General features: G+C 36.7%; 1 long non-coding RNA gene across 2 annotated transcripts; it reads left to right on the top strand.

Moving 5' to 3' along the window:
* The first annotated feature begins 336 nt into the window (after positions 1–336).
* Positions 337–6744, top strand: LOC121969684. Of its 2 annotated transcripts, XR_006108610.1 has the most exons (3): positions 337–731; positions 2185–6085; positions 6458–6744. It is a non-coding gene; the product is annotated as an uncharacterized LOC121969684 (long non-coding RNA). The 2 variants fall into 2 exon arrangements; XR_006108609.1 differs by lacking the exon at positions 6458–6744 and having other exon boundaries at positions 2185–6280.
* Positions 6745–7388: the final 644 nt, after the last annotated feature.

Genomic DNA, 7388 nt, shown 5'->3' with positions numbered 1-7388 from the left:
TAGTTAAGATGCATCGTTAATAATAATTTTTATGACGTATTCAATAAAATATGCTATAAATAATATTATATTTATACAAATGATGACATTTAGAAAAAATACGTTATCAATATATTTTTCTACGGTATCCAGAATGCACGGTAAAAAGCTTAATATTAACAACTTGCGAAACGTGTGGTTAATATTATTAAATTTATATTATTGACGACGTGTAAAAAACATACATAGTCAATCATTATTATTAGGATATTAATCGCGTGCAAAATATGTACTGTTAATAAATTTTATAAATTTCAGAATTCGGTGATCCCAAATATTCCTTCATCAAATATTTGTTGCTCCTAAATATCCCTTTGTCAAACCTTCTCGCGTCCGAAGTCCTTCATCGAACCCAAAACCTCCATCGCTCCCTCTCCGCGGCTCACTCTTCACCGAACATCTCCGCCCAACCTCTCTGTAGAGAACCACCCTCCGAGAACCTCTCCACCGAAATCTTTCCCTGCCCAAACCCTAAACTCCCTCTCTACCGAACTTCTCCGCCCAACCCTCTTCGGCGAACCCCTGTCCGCCCTCTTCGATGAATGGGAGGAGACAAGGTACGATTTCTCTTGAATGGGAGAAGCATGGAAAGAAGACACTTTTCCCCCTAAACCCTTCGCTCTACTCCGGCTTCTTGAATGGAGGAGACGAGGAATGGTTTCTCTTGATTTCACATCACCTAGAAGTAACTGGTATGCATTCCAATCTTTAGATGCAATCTGGGAAATAGACGTGTTTCTTTGGTTGAAAATTGTCGGCAGTTTTTCTCTTCCCGCGTTTCATATTTATCAAAACCTTGGATGATTTTGTTCATTTTTTGCCCGCTAGGTTTTGAGACATCACATTAAAGAAAAGTTTTTCTAGCAGTTTGAGGGTTTTCTATGTGTTCTCTTAGACTTCCTTTCACCCTCAATAATTTTTTTTAAGACTTTGTTTCTTCTATTAGTGAGATTCTTGAAGATAGAGGTATTTAAATTTTTAATAAAGCGACTACAAGGTGAAAAACCCGAACATTTCTTTGTCTTTCTTTGTCTCGATGTAGTTTTAAGTTGTTTTCATCATGAGATATAAAGATTTAGAGTTTTCTTAAATCATCTTAAGACGTCTTGATTGGAATGATTTTCTTGTAGGAATAAACGATGTTGTGGAATTCAGATTTTTGTTAAACAGATATCTTCTAGTATTTTCTTCCAATTACTTGTGTTGGTTGTGCACAGATGTCTTCCAATTTTCTTCATTATGGTATGGGGCTTCCATCATGGGACTTGCAAATTGGAACAACTTGACACTTTAACAACCAAATCTATAGTTACTGATATAGCTAATGTTGGAACCAGACATTAAGAATATTGTCTTGAAATATTGAGAATAAAAATGAGAGGAGGACCCTAGAGAAGTCTCCGCTTCCCTTGACCATGACTTTCTCTTGATGCATAAACCTTTAGACCCTAGAGAAGTCTCTCGTTTGAGTTTTTGGGTCTCTTTCAAAATTTTTAAGAAACTCTTCTTATTTTGTTGTCGCATATTACTCAATAGTAATGACAAATACAGTTAACTTGAAGTTATCTAATGGAAAATTTGAGTTTATTTTACTTAATTGCTAATGTTGAGTGAAAATTCAGTTTATCTAAATTTCATCTTAACATTCTTGTCCATATAGAATCTGGAAGTGAATTTCTCTAGAAATAAATTTATATTCTTATTATTTTCCATCATTTTTTAGGCTTATCACTGTGTTTATCAATTGCTTATTCTATATGACTAATCTATTTATAAATTTTAATTAACTGAAGCATTCACTTGAATTATGAAAATGATGAATAATTTTCTTTGTTGATCTCTATTCTCTTACTGGTGCCATAGAATTTTTTAAGAAAAATGAATATAGGTGAATTGGACATTGGAAATTATCTTGGCAAATAACCTTGCAGTGTACATTTTGTTTGATTGTATACATGTTTTGTTTAATTCCTCTTTATGTTGCCACTAGTCTTCCCTTTTCGATGTCTTTCTTTGTTTATGCAGCTATTTGTGCAATCTTTTCTACTACAGATTCTGTTTGCACTTTGTAGGTTCTCAACTCTAGCATATTATATTATGTAAGTGACTTTGTCTTAGCTAACTAATTTATTACTTGAAAATCAGGTGCTCAATCAGGATGAGACACCTTTGCTTTATAGCTTGGTGAAGAAGTTGTAAATGATGCTACATCAGTGGTGCTTTTTAATGTGATTCAAAAATTTGATCTAGTTCATGTTGACTTCACTGTAATGCAAAGTTGTCAAAGCGCTAGGCGAGGCCAAGGCGACAAGTTGGTACCTAGCGCCTGAACGCCTAGGCGACAAAAAGCGATCGCCTGGCCACGAGGTGATAATGCATAGAAAATATATTATATATTTATATTCTTCTAAAAATCAACTATTAACAATAATAAACTATATAAACATCTAAAACAATAAAGTTTCAAGCAAAAATAAAAATAAAAATAACTCAATATTGTCAATAAAACAACACATCTAAATCTTATGCTAGACAATTTTATTTTTCCAAAACAAACTAGACTCAGATCAATCATTTTCCAATTCAATCATTTCATCCCCATCACCATCCTCCACGTTTTCATCAATGTCCGAATAATAATCTTTTAACACGTCATCATCAAACTCTCCATCGTCAATAGATTCTTCATCTTCATCCGCTAGTGATTGTAGAGTACGAGTAGTTTGGCTTGTTGCCCTGCCTCTTCGTCCTCCTCTACCTTTGCCTCTAGAAGTTGAAGTTGAAGCTCCCCTATAAATAGGGTTTGAGGTCTGTTGTTGCCTAGTATGTCTTGTCACTTCTTCTACTCCAGTAGCCTCTGCTACAACGTTCCATGTTAAAGTGTCATCATCGTCATCAAAAATAGGTTCCTCACCAGCTTCCATCATTCCAGTCAACCACTCATTATTGCAATCATCAATATTCCTCAAAACTATAGGATCTCCTTTATCCTTCTTAACCGCACGAGCCTTGAGTGTTTGATTGTACTTCACGTACACCAAATCTTGTAGTTTCTTGTGATCAAGTCTATTCCTTTTCTTTGAATGTATCTGTGCCACATATGACGGAACCATCATACTTTTAGAGTGAGTAAGCAAACTATAAATTGAAAAGAAAAGTGAAAGAAGTCATGTACTGGCATTTACTCACATGCTCAAATTTGCTCCAATTCCTTTCACAACCCGAAGCACTACATGGGAGGCTAAGAACTTTGATAGCAAATTCTTTCAAATTCGGAGTACCAGTGCCAAACATTTTCCACCAGTTCGCTGAAAAAACAATGTATTTCACTATTTTCATTTGATATTTAAGTTTAACTATTTAACTTTTTGGAAACAAAATACATACCAGGTGTCATTGGTTGATGTTTATTATTCCTTGCTCTAATGGCAAATTCATTGCCGAACAATGACTCTGAGTTCTTATATACCGACAACTCCTCCATAATAATCTTATCCCTTAGTTCAGGGCTTGGAATCAATCTTTGTATGCATGCAAACAATCCATTTGTTACTTCTGTATCCGTCTCAACTTTCGGATTGTGATAGTAAAAATACGGGTTTAAGTAGTATCCCGCTGCATGCAAAGGATGATGAAGCTGACGATCCCATCTACTATCAATAATGTCCAACACATTTTTACATTTCTCTCTATTGTTATCAAAGGACTTCAGAATTGTTTCTTTTGCTCTATCCATAGCTACATAAATATAACCCATCGCTGGCCTTGTTTCATTGTCAGCAATGCGAAGAACCATCACTAGAGGACACATCACTTTAAGTGTGTATGTCAAATTATTCCAAAAAGAAGGCATGAAAACAGTATCATTTGCCCTCTTACCCTTAGCATCCTTAGCCCACTTACTCTCTATCCACTGTGTAGATAAGAACATTCTCTTCAAAGCCTTTTGTCGTTTGTGGAGGCTTTGCAAAGTGAGAAATGTAGTAGCAAAGCGGGTGACTCCATGTCTTGCCAGCTCCTTATTTTCAGTACATTCTCTCATCATGTACAAAACACTTCCATGATTGTAAATGAAGCCAACAAGAGCAATTGCTCTATAAATAGTCTTTCGAACCACCTCAATTTTGCCAATATCCTCTAGCATCAAATCAATGCAATGAGCAGCACATGAAGTCCAAAACAAATTCGGTCTTTTTGCCTGTAAAGCTTGCCTACAAAAAAATAAAAAGTAAAAGAAGGTCGACATAAACATATTCATTTATCAGTGAGGAGAAAATGAATGAACATTCACCAATCAAATAAATATTAAATAGTAGAGTTCGTTAACTTTACATACTAGCTAAAACATAATTGCTGCCATTATCTGAAATCACTTGTACAACATTTTTCTCCCCCACACGTTCTACAAATCTATCAAGCAACTCATATAGTAGGGTTCAGTCTTGACATGGGAGGATGCATCCACAAATTCCAAGAACATTGTTCCTTTGGGTGAATTAACCAAAAAGTTGATCAATGTCCTCTGTTTCCTATTAGTCCATCCATCAGACATAATTGAGCAACCATATTTCTCACATTCATCTCTATTTTCTTTCAACAACTCATTTGTATAGACAATTTCCTTCTGTAAAAGGGGTACCCTCAATTCATGATAACTTGGTTTCAAATTCGGCCCATACTGACCTATGGCTTCAATCATTTTCTTGAAGCTATCTAAATGGGCAGCATTGAAAGAAATTGCAGCTTGATACATGAAACGGGCTATCTTTTGAACTGTTCGATCTCTAAGCTCTTTGTCACATGCATCATTTATGCTTGTTTGCCTCAATTTCCCCCTTTGGTTTTCGTAATAAAGAGGTCCATTGGCCCTTTAACACTACCACTCCCAATCTCCTCTGTCGAAGTCAAACTTCGCTTTTTGCTTTCTTTAGAACTTGGTTGTACTGCCTGTGCATCTTCTTCATCTTCATCGACATCAAGAAAGCAAAAATCTTGCTTCATTCCACCACAAGATCGCAACGTTTGTTTCTTCTTTTCATTCATATAGTTCAACAGTTCATCACAGACACTTTGTGGGCATTCTTTGCATTTCCTAACATTTTTTGAATTTCCAGCAATATGTTGTTTGGCTCGAAAAATTCCTCCATTGGAAGTGAACCCACAAAACCTACATGTCACACTATTAGAATCTTTCGGGTTTTTTAAATAACAATGCTTCTAACCAGGTCTCTCTTATTATCATCGTCTGATTGTGTGTTTTGATTTTTTGATTGTTGTTGAGAAGCCATACCTAATTGACAAGAACAACTTAACAAGGGGACCGATTAGTATTGACAAGAACAAAACTTAACAAGGGAGTCGATTAGTAATATACTAATAATATATGATAGTAAATAAGTATTGGACAATTTGGACAGGATCAAAGGAACTTATGTCTTGCAGGCAACCTGCACGAAACATCAGAGTATGAGGAAAAGGTCCACGGGTAGAGGAGAAACTATGGAAAAACGCCGTTGAAGCAGTGAAGCTTCGAATCAATTTCAAAGGAAATAGGGAAGAGGAGACGTACCGTCGTGCATGTAGAGAATTTGTATCGTCTCATGCCCATAGAGAAGAGGAAATTAATCATGGGCTGGACTTCTTTGAGCTTTGGGTGATTAGGTCATTAAAAAAAAAACCCTCATACCCTAGTGGAAAGGCGATGCCTTTCCACTGCTTTGCGCCTCGAGCAAAGGGAGACAAAGGCGCAGCCCGCCTGGCCATCCTCGACGCCCGATGGTTCCCTGAGGCGATGCAGCCTCGCCCAACGCCTGAGGCGCGCCTAGGCGCGCCTCATGCTCGCCTTTGACAACTTTGCTGTAATGTTGTAGTTTGTTGCAAACTTCTTTTATCTATTTTTAGCAAGCACCTTGCTTGGGGTAGTTGTAAGTTCTGACCCAATTTACTATGGATGTATTTATTATGTTATAGTTTTTCTGATATTTTAACTCTCTTTGCAGGCAAGATTGCTGAGTGCTTACATTATTAAACAGTTGCATTTTGGAAGGTATGAAAAAACATCAACTATTTTTATTCTGGTCTCTACATTTTCCTCTTTGCAGTGAACCCCTCTCCTCTCCTAAGCCATAATTAACAAGTCTTGTTTTTAGGAGTATTTTGAAATGAACTATGATTTAATGAAATAGTTTGGATGTATTTAGAATTGTAGTGTTTGATATATTTTGTGGATTCAAATAGATAATCAATTATGATTCATCACGACCTTGATCTTGCAGAAAAAAAGTCACCCATGTGTTAGAAAATATAAGTATACATTATTATATGAAAAAAGTCATATGAAATTTGAGTCATCTCTTTATTATCCCATTTTTACTTATGAGAATCATATGAAATTTGAGTTATCTCTTGTTATTTACAGAAAGAAGTAGAAGAGTGTTCATCCGAATGTTACAACACAATTAACTTTGTTGATGATGCAATTAGTATTGTATTTGCAAGGAAGCTCGAGATAGAGTGCATAGAATGAGCTGATGATGCTGCAGTGTGTCGTGGCATGCAGTTGATGTGTTAGGATTTTTAATAGCTTTGAGTTGTGCAGCATGTGATGCGCGTTGTGGATAAAGTAATTGCGCGCTGCGAAAAATCATATTTGTTGTAATGCTATTTCGTTGGGAGAGGAGCAGAAGCGACAGACCATTATAACTACCTTTACAACGATCGATGCACCTTCATCATACACCATCATCTTGGGTAGCCTATCTCTCAGTGCTTTTTAGGAAGTCAAGTCTCACTAAAAAAGAACAGTCCAGTGCACGAAGCTCCCGTTATGCGGGGTCCCGAGGAAGGATCCATTGTATGTAGCCTTACCCTGCTTTTTGTAAGAGGTTGTTTCCAGGATTTGAATCCGTGTCTTTTTGATCACAAAGCAACAACTTTACCGTTGCGTCAAGACTCTCTTTCTGAAGTCAAGTCTCACTATCATTAGAAAATCAAGTTTATGGTGGAGGAGAAAGTAGGAGAGATCTGGGGAGATCAACAAACCTCTCAAAGATATTACATGGATGTCATCCACACGAATCAAAAGAAAGCCCGGATGGGAGTTAACTAAGTTGGTGCAGTAGGCCTAGACAGGGAAGTTCTCTTGGTATGGGAGGGAGAACCTCCCTTTCTAGTGGAAGAAGAGACAAAGGTTGTAACTGTCATCCTGAGCGATGAAGGAAAGGTTACTCAAATAAAAAAAGAATAATATTCTAAGCTGAGGGAGGAGTTGGCCAGCTGTCTAATCCAGAATTGAGTTGTCTTCATATGATCCCCAAGCAACCTCATGGGAATTCTAGTAGATATAATTG

Source organism: Zingiber officinale, chromosome 4A, assembly GCF_018446385.1.
Source record: "Zingiber officinale cultivar Zhangliang chromosome 4A, Zo_v1.1, whole genome shotgun sequence".
In the NCBI taxonomy this organism is placed as follows: domain Eukaryota; kingdom Viridiplantae; phylum Streptophyta; class Magnoliopsida; order Zingiberales; family Zingiberaceae; genus Zingiber; species Zingiber officinale.
Note: the sequence above shows the minus strand (reverse complement) of the source record. Positions and strands in the feature narration are given on the sequence as shown.